This window comes from Corvus hawaiiensis, chromosome 6 (genome assembly GCF_020740725.1).
Source record: "Corvus hawaiiensis isolate bCorHaw1 chromosome 6, bCorHaw1.pri.cur, whole genome shotgun sequence".
NCBI classification, from domain to species: Eukaryota; Metazoa; Chordata; class Aves; order Passeriformes; family Corvidae; genus Corvus; species Corvus hawaiiensis.
Window position 1 is genome coordinate 46,780,966 of NC_063218.1, and position 15,432 is coordinate 46,796,397.

At 41.2% G+C, this 15,432-nt stretch overlaps 1 protein-coding gene and 1 long non-coding RNA gene across 7 annotated transcripts in view; both read left to right on the plus strand.

Moving 5' to 3' along the window:
• The window catches only part of TSPAN4 (tetraspanin 4), a 436,626-nt gene that overhangs the window by 299,018 nt on the left and 122,176 nt on the right, over positions 1–15,432 (plus strand). The window lies entirely within an intron of this gene.
• LOC125327050 lies at positions 1,081–14,864 on the plus strand. Its single transcript, XR_007204123.1, has 3 exons — positions 1,081–1,093; positions 8,440–8,442; positions 14,768–14,864. It is a non-coding gene; the product is annotated as an uncharacterized LOC125327050 (long non-coding RNA).

Genomic DNA, 15,432 nt, shown 5'->3' on the forward strand with positions numbered 1-15,432 from the left:
ATTAAAATAAGGGCAGTTCATGGACGGAATAAAAAGTTGGTGTAATGATGAAACATATTAGAAATACAGACACAAAAGCAATGTTTTATACTTAATGAAGTATTTTGTATTTAATAGCCTACTTCATAGATTACCAAAATCTATAGTCCAGGCACATCTCAAGTTGTATCTGGCAGGGGTTCTGTGAGCACCCCCATCAGAGAAGTCCAACACCATCCGATGCTGGTGGTGCCTCACCCGAGGGCTCAGTGGCCCCAGCTCCTGCCCAGGCTGCTGAAGTTCAGTTCTCTTCTGAATCTCGAGGGCTTTGGATGAGCCAGTCCCTGTGCACTGGTGTGCTGTGTTTAATGAGAAAGAGCTGTTAGAAACTCGTCTTTAGGGTGCTAAGGTTCTGGTTGCTTCACTGCAACTTCAAGACTCTTATTCCTAACAATATTTCACCTGCACTTAACATTTCTCCTTGATAAGGTTGCGTCCTTTCTACTTGGCATCTAATTCCATTGTGAGGTGGGTGTGTGTCATGGTGAGTAGGTGAGCAGCAAATGGCAGGTGAACTCAGCAAGTGCCTAAGAGCCAGTGTCCCTTAGGACTGTGTGTTAGGTGACAGGATCCACCATGTGTGCACACATGGAAAACGTATTCCTCATAGTGCAGAGGACTAATGCTGTATGTTTGTTTGTTCTCTCCTCCCAAGCATAAAAACCTGGTAATGAGACAAAGTAGTCTAATTTGGACACAACACCTAGTCCCTTGCAGGAAGGTGTGGGTACTGCCCGAGTACACTGCACCATCTGAGAAAAGAGAGAACAGGCTCCTGGTGATAGTTTATCGTGTAAGGAGTCTTAGGCACTCGGTGGAGAGGGCAAAGCAAAACTGCTTGGATTCAGAGATCCGGTGTTCCCTCAGAACTACAGCTCTTAAAAGTTGTTGTTCAGAGTTCTTCAAAAGCACAGAGAGGCCCTTTCTGGTGCAGATCTGCCAGCTCAGGTCCTCTACTGCCTGGCAGACAGGATATAAGTGAGATTTTTCCCCCTTAATCAGTTCAGCATAATACAAATGATAGGCTAGTCTAGACAGAAACAGAAGTGAATCAGTGAAGAATAATCACTGCCCAAGCTTTTATAAAGCCATTCTACTTACTCAGAATGTTTTGAGTGTTATTGTGCCTCTTTAATCTCTGCTTACCCCCCTGTACAAAGGGGAATGGCTGTGGACCTGTGTGTAAATACAGATGATGGGGCACTTAAGTGGTAGGAGAGAGGAGAGTGTACAGCTTGGTTCTGTATTGCTAAAGAGGGCTGAGTCACTTGAGGCTTGGGGAGTGCTGTATTAACCACAGCTCCTGGCTTTTCATTACCTTTGTGCCCTCCAATGTATTCATATTAACTGAAAAGTGGAAACAAAGTTGGTAAGTAAAAGAATGCCTTTGTTACAAAGTGTGTCTCCGTCTTCTGGCTGTATTTCCCACAACCTTGCCACTCAAGGCTTCATTAATATGAAAGCTTTTGCTTTGTAATTTTTGAGAGGGTTCAGACAACTGCGGTGACCACAAAGAACAGTGCCTGGGCAGTCATGCTACATGTCTATTTCTGAGTTGCTCAGAGGCTCCAGGCGGTCTCTGACACTGATGTAGTGTGGTGCATCCCTTAACACCTTCATTTTCACTTCAGACACGCTCCCACTCTCCCATTATGGCTGGTTCCAGCAGTTTTTGTTATGATCAGTATTAGCACCTCATTTCCTCCTGCCCTCTCCACCTTTGTTCAAAGTTCCATAAAATCCATCTCATGTCTGGTACCTGACAGATATTTCTGGGTACCTTGAAGCACGTTGTTGTGAGAGGAAAGCAAGGGTCAGGTGTGTCTGCCTTTGTAAACCAGCTAAGGGCAGCATTAACTCCATTTAAAACCTGTGAATGTGTTATCCCTCTGTCCCTCCCTCCAATTCTCTGTCGTCTTCTTCCTTTTCTCTTATTGCTGATGGTTTTTACCTTGCTTATGGAGCCTCTTAAGAGGTTTCTCCTTTATGCAGTCAGCAGGTGGCTCAGTCTTTGCTGCAGAACTTTCTAGCACTTCTCTGGCACATCTATATCAGCTTATTCCCTTCCTGCTGTTCCAAACCCCTCTGTATTATTACTGTAATTACTTATTTTTATGGTGTTAGTGCCTGGAGGTGTGCAGATAGTGTCACATCAGGCCACAAATGTTAGCAAATGTGAGCTTGTAGAGTAGGTGTTGATTTCTACCCAAAGAAGCTTGCAAGGTGATATATATTAAGATTCATTTTATACTAACTTAGCCTATGAAGTTGCTTTTTACTTAGGATATGCTTCCTTTTGCTCGCTCTAAGACCCATTAGGAACAATAAGGGTCATATATTTATGGTGGCCTTACTTATTCTCTCCAATACTATACGAGTGTAGATAGGAAGTAAAATTCCCATCGGTGGCTTTATCCTCTTGTGTCAGATGCTGTTGATAGAGTTAATTTTCTGCTGAGACAAGACAGTATGCCTGGTCCAGAGATGGGACAGGTATGAAAGCAAAGAGGGGGGAATGGTCATGGAGCCTATGCCCTGTTATTTTAATGTACTTACTCCGTATGGGAAAGGAGGTAGCGAATAGGCAAAGGAATAGAGAGAAGGAAGCAAGCAGGCTGCCATGAAAGATTAAATAATACAAGAAAATGATGCCTGGACTTCTGCTTTTACTGTCAGTATGTTGACTTCACTGCTGTTCAGGGTAGTGACAGCCCATCCACTGCTCAGCACATGCTCCTGGCTAATGCTGCAGAGACCTCAGCTGTTTTGGGGAAAGTGCACTATTCCGTTACTCTTAGGGGGCAGGAAAGACCCCTCCAGACCCAGCCTCTTGTGAGAGGGCCAGTTGCTCTCACGGATGTCTCTTTGCTGAACTCTGACATGATGGGAAAGAGGTCTTTCCCTGCCCCAGCTTCTTTCTGTTTCAAAGTACAGTAAACTCTTCAAATCCCATTAACTCTTTGGGTGCAAATTGGGTTGTTACCTATTTTGCTGAACTGTTTTAGCAAGCAGATTTACATTTTGTGTTTCCAGTTCCAGATGAAGAAGAGTTCTCTTTATACAAAGTGGTGGGCCTGTGTTAAATCTTCGAATAAGTCACTATGTACAGGTATCCTCTGGATTTTGTACTGGGAGAAGGTTGAAGGGGTTCTGTGATTCTAAATTAGATCTGAAAATGTGTAAATGCTGTTTGAAGTATAAGACTGACTGGCTGCCATCCATAGTCTGGATCACTCAAAATGAGGAGCCTCCAGCAGCCAATTTAGAATAGTAAATCAAAGTATGTTTGGAGATTTGAAATTTGCTCTTGTCTGCTGTTAGGTATGTCTGGTCAAAAGTAAAATATGTCCATGGTCAAGAGACACTGTTTAGTGTAAAGATAAGTGAGAAAATTTCCCCCCTTCAGTTATCCTAGTGTTTTAGCTACCTTGCATGGGAGACAATGTGTCTTTCTCTTAAGCTGTTGTTTTAGACACAGCCTTGTCAACTAATCTCAGGAAAACGGAAAGCGTCCAGCTCTTACAGAACATCAACAACATTTGGGCACTTGGTTCTCTTCATCCACCTTGGAAATCTCTGCTGATTGCGAAGGCATTTTGTTGAGTCTTCATGCTATGCTGTGAAGGGTGTGCATTAATGCCCCTTTGTGGATTTTGGTTGGTGGTTTTGTTTGTAGAGAACTTCAGAATTAGGGTACCTTTCAGAGGAGCAGATTGGGTGCATGCCCTTCTATGCATGACCTTTTAAAAAGCAACCAAGCGTCCAACGCACCCTCCTAGTGCCACACATGAATTATGAAGAATATATTTTTTCGATTCTTTAATGCTGAAAACTCATTTGTCTTCTCTGTCCTTAATCAGACCTACAGAAAAAGAGATATAACTTAAGTAATCTACTTTGCAGAATGAGGCACTGGCAATTTACTTGATTAATGATGTGTACTAGCTTTTGCTCTGAATTTGAAATCCCACAAAAATAATTTGACCTCTTTTTACAATTAGCTCTATAGTGACAAAGGAAGCCAAGCCAAAAAAATGTGTTCAGGGTTTCTGAGAGTGCCAAGGGTTTCAAGGAAGCTTCCTGTTTCTGCCCAAGATAGCTGATGGGTCCTGTTGAGCCAGGCATATTTCTGCTCAGTGGTTGCCTTTCATACTGTGGTTTCTTTTAAGACTGTAATTGTCTTAGCCATTAAAAAACAAAGTTGAGATGTTGTTTGAATTCGTCTTTATTTGTTAGGTCTGTGACAAAGCAATGCCTGAAAGAGCAGTATTTTATCTGTTACTAAGCTCCTATTTCAGCATGCTGTTTTGTGCCAGAAACTTCATAATCTAATTAATTGAATACAAACAAAGCAAAAGTATTATTTTAAATTAATTAATAGGAAGCTGCAAATAAATGCAAATAAAAAATGCTCCAGGATGTTTGAGCAGAGCAAGGTCTTGCTTATAGGGGTTTTCAAGGGTTCACAGTTACTGGTTTGGAGCAGTAGTTTGGCTGGTGGGCTGAGATGCAATGCGGGACTGAAAGTATCATGCTGTGTTCTGCTGTTTTCCTCACCTAACAAATATTCAGGTCCTGAATTGAAGGAGACTGCTCTAAAAGAAAATAGCTTCAATTTATGGAAACCGACATCATGAAAACAACAAAGCTATCTCTGTTTTTCAGAGGAAACTTTGTTAGAGCCATTGTGCACCAGAGCCAGTGAGGGAGATCTGTAAGGCCCAGTGCTTCTGGCCAAGGAAACAAGTTTTCAGATCCTTCTGCTTTTCTCCCTCAAATTCTGACTTACTTGCCTATATCTGCCTTAGGATTACCTCTGATTGTTTCTAGCATGCATGTTTCCCCCTTCATATTTGTTCATTTCAGCATATGGCCTCTAACTTAAGTAATTCAATTCATGGGGTTCTATTTCATAGTCATTATCCCACATCTAATTGGGGCAGGTCAGGAATTAAGATACTAGAACACTAGTTTTAGAAATTTAGTAGGTTTGGTTGTCTTTGAAGGGCTAGAGTATCTTCCAGCTTGGAAGTCACTTGGGCCTTGTGCTCTGCGTAAATTTTAAGTAGCAATAAAAATTGCTAAGGAAAGCCCTGTAAAAGTAGTCAATAAGGGAGGAGTTTTAAAACCAGGTAACTACATATTTCCCAGAGCTTCAACTATGACTGAGGTTTGTTGGGCTGGATTTTTTGTGTCACTCTTTTTAATGACAAAATGTCCTTTCTGTAAAATAAGGAGAACTAAGTGCCTCCACTTGGACAATCAATAGCAAATCACAAATCCCATCAGCAAGCGCACAAGAGGTTGTTGTAGCTCAAATCCCTTTTATTTTCACCTTTAATGAGCTAGAAAGTAGTTCAATTGATATATTGTGCCCTGGCTTTTTCCCAGTAATTGACCTGGACTTCTGGGCCATGCCTTAATAAATCTGTTGTGTGAAGGGAGGGAGAGATCAGGAGAGGACCAGTGAGTTTGGTCTAGACTTGTCTTACAGCTCTGGGTTTCATCATTAGTTATTCCAAGGATCCTCCTTCTTTGAACAAGTTTGCTATCATAGCATAAAACTGACCAAAGTACAGTTTGATTTGACTTCTGGAATATAGTTTTGCTTTTACCAAAATTTCTGTATATGCAGGGCAGTTATGGTCTTTTTGAGCATACAGTGAAGATTCTTGTCCTTTCTGATGGCTGCTGTCTATGGCAAAGGAGTGCTGTCTGACTACTCTGGACGCTCACTTTAGCTGTAGGGGAAGAAAGAGTCACGAGGTGTTTTCCATGCTTATAGATGTGCAGATTTCAGGACAGAGGACTGTTTGCAGGAAACGTGGCGTTTGTCCATACCCCTTCAACGAACTGCCTGACGGGACCAGCAGTGGATGCGCTGCTTTACTGCCTTCCTCTCTAAGCTCAGGTGTCTCTGTGGTTCCAGCTGTGATCTCAAGCTCCCTGGATCAAGCCATCATTGCTTCAGTTTCCAAATTTTTCCTGGTTAACGATGTCCATTGGGTGGCACCAAAAAGCAAAATCTTTCCTGTCCTTCCACAGCAAGTAGTGTTTCTTCTCAGGAGCTTGGCTGTTAGCCAACTATAGGTGTATTACCATAGTAAAAAAAGAAAAAACTTCTGTAAAACCACAGGTTGCAGTGGGATGTTTTAGATGTTGATTCCATTTGAAAATCAAGTCAGCTGTATTTATATCTAAGTGCAGAGGCTAGAAAAGAGTATAACATAAGCACACTAGGTGTTTTCAAAAGCATGTTTGTAACTGAACCACTTTAATAATTTATATTCCTTTGAATATTATGTGCTCTGTTTGGGAGATCTTTGTTAAAGCGTGCTTCTTTGAGCTCAAAGGATACATAGGAACAACATTTAATCCAGCCTCTCTGTTTCAAAATAAGCAATGTCTACATTATAAAATACTAGTCAGTAGCTGCATAGATACATTCAAGTGCTGAATTGTCAGTGTATTGCAAGTGTTTATATGCACATGTGTAACCATAACAGTAGTTAAAACGGCTAAGAACTGTCCTAAGAGTGAATGTGGGGTAGAGGGGACTTCAAGCCTCTCTACAAGGTAGTGAATTGTTGGGGTTTTTTTTAAGTAATGCATAAACAAACAGCAATTTCAGAATGTGACATTGTTATTGTTTCACGCCTTCTGCTCTTAAAACGTTCAGCAGCTGCATCTTTCACATTGGCTCTAGGTGTAAAAACTGTAAATGCACAAGTACATGTGGCTGGCATGCTTAAAGAATTGGGTGTCAGACACCAGCAGATGAGCTGGAGATCAGTCAGAGTAGCCAGTTTTCCCATTTTATAAATATTTGAGTAAAAACACTAAGTTCTTCTGAGCCACATAGTTTTGGTTTGACTGCTGGGTTAGTTCAGTTCTCTAGCTGGTTCATTTCCCGCCCTTTGGATTGGAATGACACAATTTATTTTTGGTGAATATTCCCTGTCTCAGAATAAAGGCAAACAGGATGCTTTCATACTGTCATAAAACTGTGCATAAATACCATCAGTATCCATGTCTGCTTAGGTGCCAAAAAATCCCCAAAGGAATCTTAATAAAACTGCAAAGTTCTTTAAAATTAGGAAACACCAGAACTGGAGTAACTTGAATTTTCTGTGTTAAATTACTTATGGTAAAGATTAGGTAACTGCATCCTCTAATAGTGGTGGTCCTATCATGTTTTACTGAGGAAGATGCTTCATCATCGATTTTCTACCAATTTTGTTAATGGAGTAACTGAAGTGTCAGTAGCTTGGGGTTTTTAATGGAAATAGAAATAAGACACACATCTTTTAATATGTTGCAAAGCTGTTTACTAACAGGAAGGGTATTTCTGAAATGCTGAGATTAAAATTTTAGATTCCATTCTAAGCTTTGGAGGTCCATAGCTTTTCTTAGCATATATAAAAGTTTCCTTAGCTCATCTTCATAAATTTGGATACTTCTCTGCTTTCTGTGCTGACCATCTTCCTGTGCTGTTTTTCCCACCCAGCCAGAGCTTGAGGAGAAATAAGAAACTCCTTACGTGCTTTTGATGCTGAGGCTGAGAGAGGAATCTGCATTTGTAGGAAAACCTTGGCTGCCCTCACGCAGCTGCTGGCTGCAGCCTGCTCAGGGGAAATGGAGTTTTCAGCAAAGTCAGCTGCAGCAAACTTCAATAACTTTGCTAAGGAGCACTTGGCTCCAGTTCGTCTGATGGCTTTTGAGCTGTTATTTTTCCTTGCCAAGTTGTACTTTCACACTGTATGTGTAGAGCTTCTTAAAGGAAATATTTTTTTTCTTTGGTTTTTAAACATGAGCAAAACAATGCGAGTTTCTCTAACGTGCTTCTGGGAAATGCCTGAACTGTCAAGTCTGAAATTTTCCAAAACGGCATAGCTAGAGGCATGCTCCTGGTATGGTAAAGTCTCTGGGATTTGAAGGGTTTCTCCTTTGGTCCTAGGAGAAGTCCTGTCCTGTGCAGGGTACTCTTTAAAAACATTTCAGCTGCTGCTGACATTGTCTGTCAGAAATCAACCCGACAGAGCAAATTTTGTTTATAGTTAAAGTTGTTACTCATGCTACTGTATACCTTTCTAAATATGTGAGGCTAAATGGCACATTGGCCTTTTACAGGAAACCATCATTTTGACCTTAATGGGTTCTTTATTCCCCAAGACATTTATTTGCCCAACAGAGCAGAGGTCTTGCAGAGGACATAAGCAGTCAGTCTGAAATTAAAAAGTAGTTTCCTGACCAGAGTACACAATTCACAGTGAAATCAACAGATGCTATTAGATAAAGAAGCTCTCCATTAGAGAGGGCAGTCATAACTATTCAGAAATAACTTCATGTTTCCAACATTCTTACTCATGTTTGTTCTACTTCCTGCTTTCTCTATTGCAGTGGGTTTCTCTTGTAGAGATTTTTCCTTTGTGTCTTTTTTCTGCTTGAATTCTTCAGCTTTACCATTTATTTGAATCTGATAGTTCTTCCAGCTTGCAGAGTGATAATGCTTATTTTTAGCTTAGGATTCTTAGTTCGGTTGTTTTGAGTTTCTTTATCATATCAGTACTGATTCTCATATATGAGCTACAAAATCTACTTTTTTTTTATAAAATACTCTAAGGGTTTCCTTTGAAAGGAACTACTGGAGTGTAAGTGAGGAGTTGTGCTTGTGGGAGCATTCAGGGGGAGAAATTATTAATGATGAGTATACTTTAGGAAGACAGTCCATTTTCATTCTTGTCTTTCCAACAGCATCGTGTGTATCTCTGTGTGTGGCATTATTACCCAAGAGTAGAGTGATGTTAAAGTTTTCTTCTACCCATCTCTGATTATGTAGTTGTATTTTTAACATTTTGTGGAATGCATCAGAAAAGTACAATAACGATATAGGTTCATCCTACTAGCCTTTAACCAGTTAATGAAACAAATTGTAACCTCAGTCAATCAGTTTCAATAGTGAATCCATTAAATTCAGCTGAGTAAAATATTCTTATTTATAGTAGTTATAGATCTGCCCCCAACTTTATCTGTTGAATGAAAACCTACATAGAAAAAGAATTTGTGTGAACACCTATAAAGATACTTAATTTGTTCTATAAATGTATTTTGAAGTATGTTACTCTGAAGCTTCAATGGAGCACTGTCACATAAAGTCAAATTTAATTGTGTTCCACAGACAGGAATGGATTCACAGAAGGACAGATTGCCCGTAAGATGGGCCTGCTGTGGTGGCCTTAGTGTTTACTCTGCTACATGTTTATCTCACCTCAGCCTTTCTGGGCTTTTCCTAAGTGTAACACATCGATTCTGTGCAGGACTAATTTTTTTCACTCTTCAGGAGTGTTTTGCCCTTGGTCAGCAGGTACAGACATTTGCTGAAAAGTGATGTTGCAAATTGTACATGTATAGAGTGGTAGCAACAAAAACATCTGTCCATTAAAAGGTGAAGTAGATTAATAAATTGGTAGTAACTTATTAAATTTTGTTAAGTATAAGGAGCTGTCCCAGGATATTGGAACATGTTGGTAGTTATTAGGTCAGTTTTCATTCAGTGTTCTGTAGAACTGGTGTAGCTGGTGTGCTCTAGTGATGGGTGGGTTTTTTAGTACAGGTCTTGGTTAGAATATGTGAAGTGTTTATAAATTACTATCTCAGTGTGTCCAGTTTTGGTTACTTTAATGACACTTTCTACAAGCAATTTACTTGCTTGGACTAACGCTCGTGTTTATTTGATTAATTAAATACCTTTTATTTACAAATGTATGCATCCAGAGATCACAAGTATGCCGTTAAACTGAAGGAGGATGTTGGCAGTTGCATTTGGCTTTGACCTCACCTTCCAAGGTGATGAATAAACAAGACCCCTCATTCCATATCATCAGCTTAGTGCCCAAACTTACAAGAGCCAGGTTTGTAGTATAGCGTCTTGTGCCTGGCTCTCTCTGATCCCCCACTGGTGGTTAAAACAGTGCTCTGGATTATAAGAAGCTTTGTTCCCAAATCTGTGCAGCTTTTGTGACAGAGGAATGGGTGGACCAATGTGTGTCACACCAGTTGGAGTCAGTGGTAGAAGTTCACTGTGTTCTTCAAACCACCGAGGTCTTTCCTCACTCACCTGGGGAATCACTAAATTCTGGACCTGTAGGACTTACAACCTGACACACCCAGACAACCTGACACAACCAAATTACAGCAGAATAAAATTGATTCTGTCCTAGAACGTAGTTACCTCAACATTTGTCCCTTCTCTCCTTCATCTGCTAGGGTACTTTTATTCTCTGTTCCTCTCACCTTGCCTCTTTGGCAAGAAATACGTCATCATTTCTGAATCACCATGACCTTGTCTGACTGATGAGGACAGAACTGCTTAATATTTTCTCCTCCTTGGTGTGCTCCAGCCTAACATTTACTGAAAGCATAGCTCATGGGGGAGAAAACCAGGATGCTTCTATGGTGAGGAAATCTTGCTCTAATGGGGCTGCATCAGCACTTCTAGTGCATTAATATTTTTATTAGACTGTATAGCAAATACTGGAAGTAAATGCATTAGTGTGGATCAGCATTTCTGAGCTATGGGTGTGTTTTATAGAGGCTATCAAACAAGACAGTGCATTTGAAAGCTTTGTTGATCTGGATCAACAATTCAGTGTATTAGTGATTTATGCAAATGCTTAGGCCCTGGGGCCCAGAAAGAACAGAGATGTGTTGCTGTGTGTCACTAATTCAAGGATTATTAGCCTTTGACTTGAAGCTGAAATTCAGAATTTGATGGATATTGATTATCATGTGAAAACTTTCTTGTTGATGAATTTATTTCACAGTGAAAATGGGGGAATGTGCATGGCAGTAAGTGATTATTTTTGCCTTTGAAATTTAATTTATTAAATCTTTTTTGAGGAAGATAAAATTCAATTCTAATAGCAGCTATAAAAATCCACTCAGCTCTTAATGACTCTATATGGCACACTATCAAATGGAGGCAGAACTAAAAACTAAAAAAGAAATGTTTCCATTACATTGAAACAGCAATATAGACCTGATGTAATCTCTAGTCTTCCATGTCTTGTCCCTGACTCCACTTTTTGGTCTTCTGGTTGTCCATCTGACAGCACTTGAGGCAGCTCAGACCTTTCCTTCTGCTTGCTTTCTGAGGTCTTGGTCTCCCATCCTCATGGGTTTTCCATATCTCCCTGGTCATCATTCCCTTTGGATTGTAACTACATTGGAACTAGAAGAACATCGGCAGTGGAAACCAGGGAAAGTTGGGCTTTGGTCTTGAAAAGGGAAGAAAAGTGACAAAGCAGCACAGTTAATGTGGGTGGAAGGAGATACTGAAGTGAGCCAGGTAAGGTCTGAAATTGAGGAGCAGGGCTCTTGAGTCTAGAAGAGAGAAGACACAGAAAGGAGCAATGCCTCAGTAAACAACAGGGTATGGGCAGGAAACAGAGGTGAATCCTATCCAAAAAGAGACTGGTGTTGGTTCACAGTATTCATTTATTATACAGTATAATTGTTTACATTGTGTAGCAAGTATATTCGAAAGCTATGATCTTTCTTTTTTCTGTTACCTAGAAATGTGGTCATAGAGGACTGGGTACTTGAGACCAAGAGAAACTCATCATTTCTGTTTCCTGATGTAAGAGATGTGGTGCACTGTTAGGGATTCAGGGATGCATAGCAATGTTCTGTCCCTGGGCATGGATGTGAAGGTTCCAGTAATGGGAGCATTTTTGTTCATATCCAGAATTATTTACTGATTTTTAAGAAGTGCAGCATTTTCTTCTGCTTTTCCTAATGGCTTTGACATATTCAGTCCCTGTGAGCATCACACTGGCAGAATGTGATGTGAAAGAGAATAAAGTCCACTGAGAGTGAGTGCTAAAGATCCCTCACTCTTTGCCTACCCAGATGAGAGAAGATGCACCTGCAATTTCAGAACAGATTTTCAACACAGGAGAAAAAGTAGTGGAAATAATTTCCATTTCATTATTTTCCTCCTTCTTCAGTCAGTTCTAAAGGTAACATTGCTGTATTCTATGATTTCTTCAGAATTGCAATAGAGTTTCACCTAAACTCCATTTCACCTTACACTGAAGTCCTGGTAGTGTCACAGGACGTCAGTATGAGTTGTAATTTAAATGCGCTCACATTGTCTGCTCTGGCTCCCCTTACCAACTCTATTATTTAATACCTGCCTATTACATTATTTCTACCTTTCCTTTCAATGCACAGGTGAAATGCCAGAGTAAATTGGGCTGTACTTTGTCCATATTCTGGTAGCATAAGCAGGTGCATGAGTTTTATATTCTTTGCAGATTTTTAAGTTCTTATCATACAAGGGAAATGAAAATCTGTCAGAGATGCAAAGAAGACAACTGGGCAGTCAGGTTGAAATGGCTCCATGAGTATTGCTGATTTTGCTCATAATCTGATCCTACTGGATACAGATTACCTTTGTGGGTAATGACCTAAAGAGGTGCCTAGCACAGGTTACTTCTGGAGGATTTGGGAAGTGCTGTCTCAGGTGCCCATTCTGGGGCACAGAAATTTAGATGTTTTGCTGCTGTGCGGAAAACAGAGAGCTGATCTGATGGTTTTGGCTCTAAAGCAGCTGTCATCTACATGTGCTATTTCATGTCACCAGTCAGATTAAGCAGCAGAAATGGCAGTAGCAGCAGCAACACTGTCACTCAGTCTATTTATCTCTCTTGAGCTTCTTTTACTGTGCTTTTGGGATATAATTTTCGGGTACATATTGGATATCCAGAGAAGGATACTCAGAAGCAGCGTGTTGTTGGCATGCTGTTCAAAGCCATAGAATTAACTCGCGCACTTGCTCCCAGGTGTCCGTATCAGCACATTGCCTGCCTCTGTGTTGTTAACTCCTGAACAAAATCAGGAGTATTGTTCTCTGCTTGTGCTTTGCAGCCCCATGGAAGTGTCTGGATGCCATGTTTATGGTTTTAATGTGCTCACAGATTGCTCCTGCAGACTGAGAGACTCTGTACCCCTCCCTCCAGTGGGTCACTTCTGTTTGGGCATCTCTGTGTGCAGAGAGACTGGGCAAGCAGGACACATGCAGTGTAAGGGTACACAGTGATAATTTATTGACTAATGCATGGAGTAGTCAACTAGGATTATTATGGTATTAATGTGTCCTCCACTGCAGATGCAGAGACTTAAGGGGTGGTGGGTTAATTGGCAGATTGGCATCAGTCAGGTGGGAAAGGGCTCTCTTTTACTGCTCAAGCTTATTCTTGACCATTTGTGCTAAATTGTTGTCATTTAATTCTGAATTTTTTTTCTAAGGGCTTTATAGCTTCTTTTGTCACTGTTTTTGTCTTGAATCACTGACAGTGGAACCATCTGAGTAGTTTAATTTCTGTCTGCATTTTTTTCTTGCTTGTCTTTAGTTTATGGATTTTCTCACAACTCCATAACCATTTCTGTACAACAAAGCTGATCCAGATTCTCATGGCTGTTCTGCAGCATGCCAGGTGTCAGACAGCTGAACCCCAAGGGATGTGGCTGATCTTTGGGGAAGTGCCAGTAATCATCTGTGGTGGTGAAACTGTTATTTGGAAAGGGGAGACACAAGTGGAGTAGAACAAATCTTCTCCCTAACTTAATTTTAATGTTTTGGTAGAACGGAGATAAAGCTCTTTCCTGAAACCAGGGATGTGGATGAAGTGAGCTTTTGGTGGTGGTACGTGCAAAACACAGCTTCTGCTCTCCAACCTGACTAAGAAAACAGTCTTGACTATCTACTTCCTACTGCTATCTCAAAGCATTCGAATGTTATAAATGTCCTTTCTGGTGGGGGGGCGAGGGTGTTTGTTTTGGCTTTTTGTTTGTTTTTTGTTTTTTTCCCCATGTGATCCACTTGGCAGTATTTGAGTAATAGAATGTTCTTTTAGTCATTGAAGTTATTTCCTGAGACGTGTGTTCTTGTTCTAAGTGAGCTACATCATCAAACCTCTGCTGGTCTGTGTGGGAGATCTGGGCTCAGTCTCCAGAAGAAACAAACAGGTGGAGATATAAATGGCATGAATATCAATAAAGAGAATGAAAGAGTAAAGTTTAGCAGCTCATGGGCAGATATAAAAAGGGATGCTTTAAAGAGTGCCTAGAGCAGTGGGACTGGAGAGAGCCTTTAAGCATCTCAGCAAGAATCCATTAGAAGTGCTCAAAGACCTCAAAAGGGAAAAACACTTGGGGTCCTGTGCTTGCAGGAGAGAATCTGTCCTGTGTGAAAAGTCTTGACTGAAGGGCCTCCAAATACAGAAATCAAAATCAAACCTTACTTTGTGTCTTCCAGGTTTTCCCTCTTATCTACTGCTGTATTTTAAGAATGAAAAAATACAATGTCTTTTGAGGCTGGAGGTGACCCTGAATACTTAAGCTCTTTAGCATTCTAGTTTATCTTTGCCATCACCCACACCTTGAAATGAATCTCCCAGATTAATTCTTTATTGAAGCAGGATTTGCCATCTTCTGAGCCAGGATTTCCTGAAAAGCTGCCCACTTTTCATGTGTTTTTTTTTTTTAGTCCCCGCACTGTGACAGTGATGAGTGCAGCCTGCTCTTCCACACTCTGGAAATGTCAGCTTTGCAAAGGCAGCTCTCTGGGGTCTCCACAAGTGAGAACATTCCTGATGCTGCACTTAGGGGAAATGTTGCCAGTCAGTCACAAGGGAAATGACACAGAATAATCATAGCATCCCAGAATGGTTTGGGTTGGAAGGGACTCTGAAGATCCTCTAGTTCCAACCCGCCTGCCATGGGCAGGGGCACCTTCCACAGAGACCCCCCATCCAACCTGGCCCTGAACACTTCCAGAGATGGGACTTCTTTGTAGGCTTCCTTTAGATAATGGAAGGGGCTCTAAGGTCTCCCTGAAGCCTTTTCTTCCCCAGGCTGAACAACCCTCGTTCTGTCAGCCTGCCCTCATAGGAGAGGTGCTGATCATCTTCAAGTCTCTCCTCTTGACCCACTCAAACAGGTCTCTGTCTTTCCTGTGCTGAGGGCTCCAGAGCTGGCTGTAGTACTACAGGTAGGGTCTCACCAGAGTGGAGTAGAGGGGGGAGAATCAACCTCTCTCCCCCTGCTGCCTATGCTTCTCTTGATGCAGTCTGAGATGCAATTGGCTTTCTGGGCTGCAAGTGTGTATTGCCAGGTCATGTTGAGCTTCTCATCCTCCAGCATCCCCAGTTCTCCTCAGGATTGCTCTCAATCCATTCTCTGCCCAGACTGTATTTGTGCTTGGGATTACCCCAGCCCAAGTGCAGGACCTTGTACTTGGCCTTGTTGATCTTCAGAAAATTCTCTTGGGCCCATGTCTCCAGCCTGTCCAGGCCCCTGTGGATGGCATTTCTTCCCTCCAGTGTGTGG